The following is a 12,181-nucleotide window of genomic DNA, read 5'->3' as shown; positions in this document are numbered from 1 at the left end:
ACAAATCCAAATCCACCAATTCTGTGCTTCCCCCACTCCTCAGCATCCATCAGTTCCATACTCTGATCTCCCTGTGTGAGTGAGAGGGAAATCAGGACATATATTGCTAAAGGTAAAGAGATATGGTCTAATTCTTATCTCATTTGTACTTATGTAACTCCATTGACTTCAGTGGAATGACTCCTGATTTACACCCATATGAGAGAAGAGTCTGATCAACAGATGTTTCAGAATAACCAAGACTATGAAATATAACGGTCTAAATGACTCCTGATTTAAGTGGGTGCAACAAGCTTTTTCACTGGGAAAAATAAGTATGGTAGGTTGTTGTCAGTTCTGCTTTATTCCCTTACAGGTTCAAACAGGTCTGCATTGTCCTTTTTATACAGGTCGTTTCTTGCTTGTTTTTACAGCCCTCTGTAGATCACTAATACTTTACTTTCTAATCAAGTGTCAGCTTTGGAAATGCTGTCACCTGCTGATTATTGACATTAATTACCACCATGTCAGTCACCAAAATTGAGCAGTGGAGAATTTTTTTTAAAGTGAAAGACAAAGTTGAAAGTGGCAGCCCAGCAAGATATCTAAAACTGCCACTGTGCCAGACTTTGGGGAGGAGGCAGAGAATGATGGGGGGGGGGGGGGGGTCTACAGAATCCTCTGACACTGTCAATAACAGTAACCCACTAATTGACTAATACTGTAACCCACTGAATGTACAGTGTATATTTTAGATAGCAAAGTGCTGGCATTCTGCCTGAAATTGAACAGCATACTATGCTTCATAGCCCTATTTGTAGCATCAGGTTTTTCAGAGCACAATTGGTCACTGTCTCAGTTAAAGATGGCAATTTAGCAGCCCAGTGCCCCCTAACACCATGATGGGCATTGGTTCTGCATTAACTCAGCAGAGCTGCTACCTACTGAGGGCAGGGTTACGCTACCGCTTAAGTCGATCTAATTTACGTCGCTCAAAGGTGTGAATAATACACCCCCCCGAGCAGTGCAAGTTACAGCGACCTAAGCACTGTCCACACCAGCGCTATGTCAGCAGGAGATGCTCTCCTGCTGACATAGCTTCCGCCTCCCAAAGAGGTGAAGTAATTATGCTGACAGAAAGGCGCTCTCCCATTGGTATAGAGCATCCCACCAGATGCACTACAGTGGTGCAGCTGCATCGGAGTAGTAGTACTTCTAGTGTAGACCAGCCCTAAGTCACTAAAACCACTTCCTGAAAGACCATGGAATTCTCCTTTGAAGTTACTTACTGCAACTCCTTGGGTTTTCCTTGGAGTTTGAGCACTGAAGTTTGAAAATATGGAGAAGTTAAACAGTTACTTTACACCCTGAAATGTTAGAAGAAAACCAAAAATCACCAACTCCAACAGACAACAGGGATGGGATTAGCCAAACATCCTACACAGGGTTTCTCTTTGTAGCTGTCAGTTTAGAAATGTTTTTCTTAAGGAATTATATTGAGCCAGAATGGCACTAATTGAGCCAGAAACAACTTTTTAAAGTTGTTATAGTGCGACAATTTTGTTTGACCTAACACTGAGCTCTGTATGGCTTAAATGCCAGCAAAACTAATTACTACATAGGCCCCGCATGATTAGTTCAGTGTTTCAGACTACGTCTACACTACTGACCTTACAGTGGCACACAGGGGTGCTGGAATGTGGGGCGGGGCAAAGGGCCATGGCCCTCCCACTTTTGAAAGTAGACGGACCTGTCCTAGGGTTGCCAACTTTCTACTTGCACAAAACTGAATACGCTTGCCCCGCCCTGCCTCTCCTCAGAGGCCCCCCAGCCCTGCTCCTTCTCTGAGGCCCTACCCCCCCACTCACTCCATTCCCCCTCACATTATCATTTGCTCTCCCCACCCTCACTCACTCGCTCATTTTCACTGGGCTGGGTCAGGGGGCAGGGGTGTGGGCTCTGGCTGGAGGTGCAGGCTCTGGGGTGGGGTCAGAAATTAGGAGTTCAGGGTGTGGGAGGGGGCTCCAGGCTGAGGCAGTGAGTTGGGATGCAGGAGGCGGTGAGGACTCCGTCTGGGGGTGCAGGCTATGAGGTGTGGCCAGGGATGAGGGGTTTGGGGTGCAGGAGGGTGTTCCAGGCTGGGGGGGTGGAGCCGAGGGGTTCAGAGTAGGGGAAGGGGCTCCGGGCTGAGGCAGGGGGTTGGGGTATGGGAAGCTGTACGGGCTCTGGGCTGGGTGTATGGATTCTGGGGCGGGGCCTGAAATGAGGGGTTTAGGGTGTGGGAGGGGGCTCCGGGCTGGAGCTGAGAGGAGCCTGCCTTAGCTCCGCTGCACTGCTGACTGGACACCTGACAACCCTAGCTTGTCCTATCCGCTTTTTGCCAAGGGCCCAGCCCCTGCCCCTCCTCTTCCCCCAAAGGCCCCGGCCAGACTGGAAGCTGGAGCCTGTCCCAGGTAAGAGCGGCCCAGGCACACCAAGCACAATGGGGCCCTGTTCCTGAACAAGGCCTCTCTGCACTACAGTAATATTTGTATTAAAGACAAATAACAAATGTAGCATTCCTATTGACATAAATGGGAGTTGTGCTCAAAGACTGTGGGTAGATCATAGCCCATAGTTTGCATGGTTTATACAATGTGAGAATAGACTATGAAAATAATATGGCATATTGATGTTAATTCACCTGAAATGCTAACTTGCATTACTCTGTGAAAACACTGGGGCAGGATAGAGGAACAAACAGAATATTTTAGAACAGGCACTTAAAGGGCATTATTATTATTATTGTTTATTATTTGTATTACCTTGGTAGTGACTAGAAGTTGCTACTATCTGAAAGCGACCTGATGATCTACATGAAATTAATTTGATTCATTCCAGCTCATAGGGGGCAAGTGCACATTAAAAAAAGAGACAGCACAAATATGACACACACACACACCCCCATACACACATTACCACCACAGTTGACACTGTTAATGGCAGCCTTAGCAGAGAGATGAAGGATTGAACAAAGCAATGGGACTGAACTAACTTTTAAGTCATAGAAGTTACCCCTATGTCAGGCATGTGGGTGGAGGGAGGGGGTTTGTACATTTCAGCATTGAGCTTTTTCCTGTTGATAAAGAACTTCAGTTTCTAGTGCTGCTAAACTGGCACATTTCACCAGGAGTAAAGGGGAGATTTTGAAAGGTACAAAGTGCAGTTAGGCGCCCAATTCTCATTGACTTTCAGTGTCAGTTGGGCACTTAATTCCGATTTGTGCCTTTTGAAAAGCTCCTTCTAAACTCATTTTAAAATGTAACTAGTGAAAGGACTATAGACTTCACAAGGAGACCTGGCAAAGGATTTGTTGTTGTTCATAGGTAAAGGAGGGCTTAAATTTCCTTTAAAGATTTCTTACTGCTTGTTTTTATCTTAGAAAAATCAGTAATGGCAAGTGTGGTCTCACTTGGTTTTACTTGGAGGCCTATCGAATGTTTATTGTCCAAACTTAACTGAAGGGATGATGGAGTTGAAGCTCTAACAAAGGCTTCCTTTTTTCAAAATGTTAACTTGTAATTAACATTTAAACAGGTATTATTTAAAAACAAACAAACAAAAAAACCCCTATCCTGATTGACACAAACTTCCTTCCCTCTCAACTGCGCAACTTTTACACTCTTAACAAAGGTTACCAATGGACTAGTTCTCCAGGCTTCATATTCTTGTGGCCCATACAGGACTAGATCTTTTTGTGTGTTTAATAAAACAAGCAATAAAATAAAGAGAAAGCAAAAATCTAGCCACCTCTGTACCATAAAGAAGGAATCACACATGCAAACATTTTCCTTCCTTGCAAGTCACCTTTTAAAAAAAAAATAAGGCAGAGAGACAAAATCTTCACAGATTGTGAACCTGGCAGAGATTGACTTTTGAGATGCTTCCATTCAGCTTTTAACCTCTATTTGTCATATCAAAATGCAGAGGCCTTCTGTGTTATGATTTGGATGCAACCTCTCATAGCAAAGAGAAACTAATCTTTACTGAAGCAAGGAGAGTTGTTTTCAGTTTAGCAGTTTTCTTCTGTCAGATTTGTAGTTTCATTTAAAGTGTGCTTTGTTTCCATCCTGTGAGAAGCCCAGTGGCTTAGAAAGGCATGAGACTTTTTCAATAGCTGAAGATCAAATGATGTTGATCAGGCAGTGTGACCTAATCCTTTAATTCAGCTGTCTTTTTACATTAGAAACTTTCTGAGCGTGTAGGATTGATTTGCTCTTGAGTTTTGGGTTCTCTTTTCTCAAGATCTTCTGGTAACCTCACCTTTTATCCACTCCACTGTTACTCCTCTGTATTCATAGGAAATGACAACTTTTTTTTTTCTTTCATAGTTCATGGTAACTTACTCCTTAACTGTCCTGATAAAATCAGAGGGATAGAAACCCCATCTATTCTCCCCTCCCCCGCCCCATGTGACAGTGATCAGAAGGACACTTTGCTCCATGTTAATTATCTTGCATGTTTCTGTTACTATGTCACCGGCAGGTAATGCAGTTTCCTAAATGATTGTTGGATACAATAACACTACATGCAGAAGGTTTGAAATGCAGGCAAGGATCTCAGGAAGATGTTAAACAGCAGCCAGGGTTGGCGAGTTATATGGGCCCGGAGTGCCCATGGTCCAGCAATATTCAGGGTCCAGGGGCCTGGGTCCACCAATGTTTGGGGTCGGGTCTCTCCCCCATCCCCTCCTGCCACCCTGCTCATCTCCCCCAGAGCGTCCCCCAGCCCTGCCTTCCGCCCCCCGGTCGCCTCCCCTGGAGCATCCCTGCCTGTGCCCTGGGCAGCGGTTGGCTGCCCTGCCGTTCCACGCTGCGCTCCCTCACTGCTGGCAGCAGGCTGAGGCGGCCGCTGAACTGCTGCCTGCGGAGGGAGGAGGCGCACATGTGATGGCAGCCCTCCCCCTGGGCACCCACCACAGGGGAGGCGAGGGGGCTTCCTGGACCTGAGAGGTGCCGTAGCAGCACGTGCAGTGACAGAGGTGTGGGCTGAGTGTGCTGCCGGGAAGGAGAGGAGGGCCCCTCCCCCAGAGCTTGCTGCTGCCAGCAGGGAGAGGGCTGGGGAGAGTCCTCCTCTCTGGCCCCAGCCCCGGGGCAGCCTGCCTGCACCACAAACTCCTCATCCCACACCCAACCTCACCCCCCCACACCCCAACCTTCTGCCCCAGTCCTGAGTCCCCTCCTCCACCATAAACTCCTCATCCCTGGCCCCACCCTGCACCCCAACCCTCTGCCCTAGCCCTGAACCCCTCCCACACCCCAAACCCCTCTCATGGGGGTGAGGTGGGAGAGAGTGGGCCTTGGACCTGTTCTGGGCACCACCAAAAATTATACAAACCTGCCACCCCTGACAGCAGCTATAGAAATTAGGCATTTTTAAATCAGCAGGTCCGGACAACTTGCATCCAAGAGTTTTGAAAGCTGGCTGTAGAGCTTGCTGGACCACTAATGTTGATTTTCAATAAGTTTTGGAAGACTAGGGAAGTTCCAGAAAGTTAATGTTGTGTCAATATTTTAAAAAATGGGATGACCCAGGTAATTATAGGCCTGCTAGTCTGACATCGATCCTGAGCAAGATAATGGAGTGGCTGATATGGGACTCAATAAAGAATTAAAGACTGCCAGTATAATTAATGCCAATCCACATGGGTTTATGGAAAATAGATCCTGTCAAACAAACTTGATATATTTTTTATGAGATTATAAATTTGATTGATAAAGTTTTGATTGATAAAAATTTGATTGATATTAGTGCTGATGTAACATACTTGGACTTCTGTAAGGCATTTGACTTGGCATCACATTTTGATTAAAAAACTAGAAAAGATATAAAAACACATGAAATGGATTAAAAACTGGCTGATAGGTCTCAAAATGTAATTGTAAATGGGGAATCACCATGGAAATGGGTGCGTTCCTTGTGTGGTCTTGAAAGGATCAGTTCTTGACCACACGCTATTTATCATTTTTATTAATGACTTGGAAGAAAATATAAAATCACTCCTAATAGATTTTGTAGATGACACAAAAATTGGGGGAGTGGTAGATAATGAGAGGGCAGGTCACTGATTGCTTGGTATGCTGGCCACAAGAAAGCAATATGCATTTTAATATGGCAAAATGTGAATGTATACATGGACGTATGTTGGCAATACTTATACTTACACAGGTCTAAATGGTAGATATCACCTATATACAGCTTGACTGTACTGAAGCACTGCACAGGATCTTTGACTATCTTCAGCCCTAGCTTTAATGGGCAAAACTCCATGGAAGTCAATGCAGTTGCACGCATCTATATCAAGACTGAACTTGGCCTGGTATCTACAAAAGGCATTACATTAATGTTCTGCAGCTGTTTTATGTGGCATGGATATTTTCCACATAGTAACATTAACTTTGCCTACCTGCCTGCCGTGCAACCCTCCACTCCCATTAGAGGAGTCATCATAACAGAGTTATGCAGAAGTGCCCTCAAAGGGAAGAGCCAATACATGAAGCACCACAGATGTAAGGCCAGCCATGCTACTAGCAGTAAGGTGCGGATAGGGGGAGACCAGAGCCACATCATTTTTATGTGTAAGGCCTGGTATCCATATTACTTGGCCTGTCTCCACCTGGGGATTATTGGAATAATCAGATTTTGCATTAATCTCTTATGCACTGTTGCTGAGATTGCCTCACAAAGGGAATAACATAGCACTACTGTGGGGAGTAAAAGACTGCGGTGAGTGTCTTCTTCAATGCTTTTTTAAATGCAGGATGAGAGGCTATTGCCCCTGGTTATTAAAGCCTATGAGATGTCATCATAGCATGATATATAACAAACTAGATAACCTCCCTAAAAAGAAAAGGAGTACTTGTGGCACCTTAGAGACTAACCAATTTATTTGAGCATAAGCTTTCGTGAGCTACAGCTCACTTCATCAGATGCATACTATGGAAAGTGTAGAAGATCTTTTATACACACAAAGCATGAAAAAATACCTCCCCCCACCCCACTCTCCTGCTGGCAATAGCTTATCTAAAGTGATCACTCTCCTTACAATGTGTATGATAATCAAGTTGCGGCATTTCCAGCACAAATCCAGGTTTTCTCCCTTTCTGTCAACTGGCAACAAATGATTCCAAATGCCTTTTCATGAATCTCATCAGCGAACAGTTAAATATATCCATAATTGCAGTAAACGAGGAGTTTTTAGCTTCTGGCTTTTGGGGCTTCCATGTTATTGTTTGAAATGTGTAAAGCCTACACCAAACCTATTCTGTTACAAGGATTAAAAAGTGATTTAAGCCTGATAGTCTTGTGACAGCTAGTAGGTGTCTGTGGTAAAGATCTGTTGGCAGAGAGCGCCATCTGTCATCATTAAACAGGAATTACCTCAGCACAAAGCACTGGGTTAAAAATTTGAATATTGCATTTTGGTATTTTCTTTATCTGATGTTCTCTTTATTCAAGAAGAAGCAAAAAATAAAAAAATATGGAATTAAAGAAACAAGAATGAGCCTTAAACCTTTCAATTATCTTGACTGCCTGTAGGGAAAGCTTTAAAGTCCACTGTCAAGGTTTCTGCATTAAGTAGCACAGTAATCACAAGAAACCAGAAACCCTGACTGTGTTTCTATTGTTGGGTTACCCAGCTCAGAAATTGGGTTTCACATGAATAGGGAGCTGTCACATGCAGAGAGGAGCGCATGCTGTGCTCAGTAGATAATGCAGCATGTACACTCTACTACACACTCTGGAGTTTGGAGAGAGGTTGTGCCTCCCCAGCCTTCTTTACACTAGATATTTTTCTTAATATTTCCCACAGGTGCTGGTACCAATCCCCTGAGGGCTAGTGTAGTCAAGATGCTAATAACCACAGATATTTTAACCACCATGTCATCCTGATTGAGCAGGTTTAGACGACATAGTAGTTAAAGTGCTAGTGGACAGTCAACACTAGCGCTCTCATCATCACTACCATTGGTGCAGTGATAGCAATGAAGAGGACTTTAAAGAAACAAATGTCTAGTGTAGACTCATCCCCCGAAACACAAGACCTCCTGGAACTTAGCCCCAGCATTAGCGTAGGTCAGTGCTCTTCATGGCAAATTCAGGGCCTGTAGAATTAAATAAGGGTAGCTTAAAAAGAAAAGAAGCTGGGGATTTTCAAAAGGATAATGATTACTGGGGTAAGATTCTACATTGCCTTTCTCTGAATACAAGTACAGGTCCTGATGCTGCAAAGAGTTAAGTATATGAGCTTAATTTTAAGCATGTGAGAAGTCCCATTGAGTTAAATGGAATTACTCACATGCATAAAGTTACAGACTTGCTAAAATCTATGTGATTTGGCAAAGAGAAGACCAAATAAAGAATGGAATTTTGCTTACATACAAGTTGTAAAGAATATTAATTGCAAGCATATTTTACGTGCTTTTCAAGGCAATTTTATCCAGAAAGTTGCATATATGTTTTAATTGATACAAACTTTGAAAGACTAGTTTCATTAAACACTTTTAAAAAATCAGTGATTTTGCTGCTTAAAGGGAATGGATTTATCTCCTTCTGTAAAGTGATGAGAGAAATTGGTCACAGCAGTGACAGTGCTGTTAATAGCTACCCTTAAAGATAAAACAGGGTTGAATGGGACACATCATCCTGGCCAACCTCATATTATTAAATTCCCATGTCACTTCATAACAGCCTAGAATTCAGAATGTACTTGACAAGTTTACAGAAAATGGGGGTGATTTGGCTTGTGTCTCATTTGACTCTGTAAGATACATGAAATCTAGTGAAAATTAAGCCAAATATGATTGCCTTTGGGTCTATGACACATGGCCTCTATTTGATGGAGTGCTGGTGACAGCATTTAAAGGATTGACTCTGAAAAAAAAAAAATCTTGGATTTTATAATTCATTTAGGAGTGCTGTTTAAATATGCAAGCAAAAAAAAAATGCTTTGCCATCTGTTGATGGCTGGATGTTTAGAAAAAACAGATCCAACTTCATCAAACTGTTCCAGAAAGCTAGTGGTGTTCTGTTTTAAAACTCTGAAAAAAATTGCCACGTGCAGATCATTTTCTGACATTTTAATTAGCACTGTGAAATTTAGCAAAGAAATCTGAGGGCTTAAAACATATTGAGTGTGAGGTAAAATAGTGTGTGTATTTATTTCAGTTTATAGAAGTGCTAAAAAGGATGCCTGTAAGGAATGTAGTGTAAGGAAACAGACAAGGAGCACTTGCTCACTTACTTTTTCCCTTTATGTCCTAATTTTTTATCTAAACTGTTTTAAGTTCCCCCATCAATACTGTCTTTTCCCTTTATTATTATTATTAACTAGGTGCCAGCATATTAGATGCTTGACACTGTACAAAGAATGTAAAGAGAGTCCCAGCTCCCAGAACCTTACACTTAATACTGGCAGTTTTAATCATCCACTTGCCCTTTCTGATTTAGTGGCCTATTGTATAGTCCCCCCAGTAATTTGCTTCAAACAATACTACCTCTAACTTCAGTCCCACTCTGTTTCCTGGATGCTGTCCACCTCTGCTCCTTCTTTCTTTGACATGTAAAGATTTTCCCCTTTCATTTTGTGTCCCCAGCGTTTAACTGTACTGGACTCCAACGTTTTTCATTTTTATGCTCAGAATAACAGCACAGTTCTTATTTTTTGCATACATATTGTAAGGAAGGAACCTTAACTCAAATGACAAAAGCCAGTTAGTTAAAACAATAGGATCAGATCCACAAAGGGATTTAGATGTCCAAGTCCCAGTTTTAGTCACCACTGTGATCTACAAAACCCCTGCTCGGTTGCCACCTGATCCTGTACATGCCTAAATTGTTACTGTAAAGTCCCTTGGCACCTAAGTTTCTACCTCTGGGTATGCATCCGGACACCTGTCTCCTGCCTAAACCCCAGTGTGACCCTCTAATCAGGGGAAGATAGGAATTCCTCTGTTCAGCTTGTCTGCGGGGCCCAAATCCTGTAGGAGTGCTCAAAGCATGCCTAACTCCACACAAAATTACCCTAACCATTGAGCTAAACTCCCCTCCTCCTGGCCATTTTGTGTGGAAGTAGGCAGGTGCCTATGCTGTTTCTTGCAAGGGCTTAGGTGCAATCATCTGACTCCAGGGGAGGGGCTCCTGGCTGTGGATCACAAGCAGAGATAGGTGTCTCCCTGCAGCCCAGATATCAGGTTGCCAACAGTCCTGTATTATAAGGGATGTCCCTTGTTTAAATAAAAAATTGCTTGTCCCTTACTAAATCAATATGGGCTGCCATTTCACCCGTATTTCAGCCAGGGGTGTTTTGGTACTGGAGCATTGAGCTGGCATCTGAAATCCAGGATGGAGCAGCAGTCCGACACTTTGCAAAGTGCTGCTGGCTGGCAACTTGACGATGGCACATAGGGTTGCAACTCCACTCAATTTGGCCCACCAGCCCCTTCATCCCTGGATCTCCACTGAATGCCCCTCCCCCCCACCCCCCGAAATCTGAAATGGTATCCCTGCTGGTTGTTGCAAAGCCTCCTCCAGATGCTGCCTTCCTCCAGTCTGCGACCTTCTTTCAACCCCTACCTCCAGCGATGCACAGCACTGCGGCAGAGACTAGCAACTGCAGCCTCCAACTCCACTCCCAGCACCTGTACAGAACCTGAACAGGAGCTGCAGTGGCTACCCAGCCCAGTGCCTGAGGCCCTGGGTTCACTGCAGATCCTAGAGCTGGAGAGAGAGAACCCTTAGGAAGGATGAGGGAGGAGAAGGGACTTGCCTTCAGAGGCTCACGTCAGGACATCTGAGGTCTGTCCCATATTTCGGAAATACAATGTTGGCAGTCCTATTTAGGCATCTAACTCTGTGAGAGGGGTAGGGTTTAGGACATAACCCTCTCTTCGGAATCTACCACTTTCTGGTTTAGACAGCTAGTTTGTTGGCTTTTATGGATCCCATTCTAAGGCTGAGTCAACACTACTTTGGGATCAATGCTCCAGCAACCGATGCACTGGTGGTCAATTTACCGGGTCTAGTGAAGACCCGCTAAATCGATAGCACAGCACTCTTGGGTCAACTGCAGTACACCACTGGGAACTAGAGGAATAAGGTAAGTCAATGGGAGAGTGTTTCCTATCGAACCAGTAAGTCGACTTAAGCTATGTCAACTCCAGCTATGTTATTCACGTAGCTGGAGTTGTGTAATTTAGGGCGATTTACCAAGGTAGTGTAGACATAGCCAAAGTCACCTATATCTCCCTATGCATTGTATAGGGAGCCTGTGTACACTTAACTCAGGCTTAGTGGATCCCAGTGACTTTCAAGGTGCCTAAAAGCATTGCAACATCCCTTTGTGGATCGAGGCCTTAGTCCTTAAGTCAGACTTGACCACAGAGACTCCTGAAACAAGCTTCTAGATTTTGAATCTCTGAACAGATGCAAGAACATGTATTCCCACAAGGGTTCTGCCATTCCCCTCTAGTCCCACTACAGCAGAGGTGGGCAAACTATGGCCCGCGGGCCATGTCTGGCCTGCGGGACCCTCCTGCACAGCCCCTGAGCTCCTGGACGGGGAGGCTAGTCCCTGGCCCCTCCCCTGCTGTTTCCCCCCTCCCCTGCAGCCTCAGTGTGCCACTGTTGCAGAACCACGGCCTGACCCAGTGCTCTGGGCGGCGCGGCTGTAGCACCACCAGCCACCGGTGCTCCAAGCAGCGCGGTAAGGGGGGGGGGGTGGACAGAGGGCAGGGGAGTTCGAGGGTGTGGTCAGTGGTCGGGGTTGTGGATAGGGTCAGGGCGGTCAGAGGGTTGGGAACAGGGGGGTTGGATGGGGCAGGGGTTCCGGGGGGCAGTCAGGAATGAGAGGGGCGGGTTGGATGCGGCGGCAGGGGGCAGTCAGGAGTGGGGGGTCCGGAGGCAGTCAGGGGACAGGGAGAAGGGGTGATTGGATGAGGCAGAGGTCCCAGGGGGCAGTCAGGAATGAGAGGAGGGGTTGGATGGGGTGGGGGGGCAGTCAGGGGTTGGGGGTCCAGGGTTGGTCAGGGGACGGGGTGGTGGATGGGGCAGGAGTCCTGGGGGGGCTGTCAGGGGGTGAGAAGCAAGGGGGTCGGATAGGAGGCAGGGGCCAGGCCACCCCTGGCTGTTTGGGGAGACACAGCCGCCCCTAACCGGCCCTCCA

The sequence above is a fragment of the Chelonia mydas genome, chromosome 3, assembly GCF_015237465.2.
Source record: "Chelonia mydas isolate rCheMyd1 chromosome 3, rCheMyd1.pri.v2, whole genome shotgun sequence".
Taxonomy (NCBI): Eukaryota; Metazoa; Chordata; order Testudines; family Cheloniidae; genus Chelonia; species Chelonia mydas.
Note: the sequence above shows the minus strand (reverse complement) of the source record.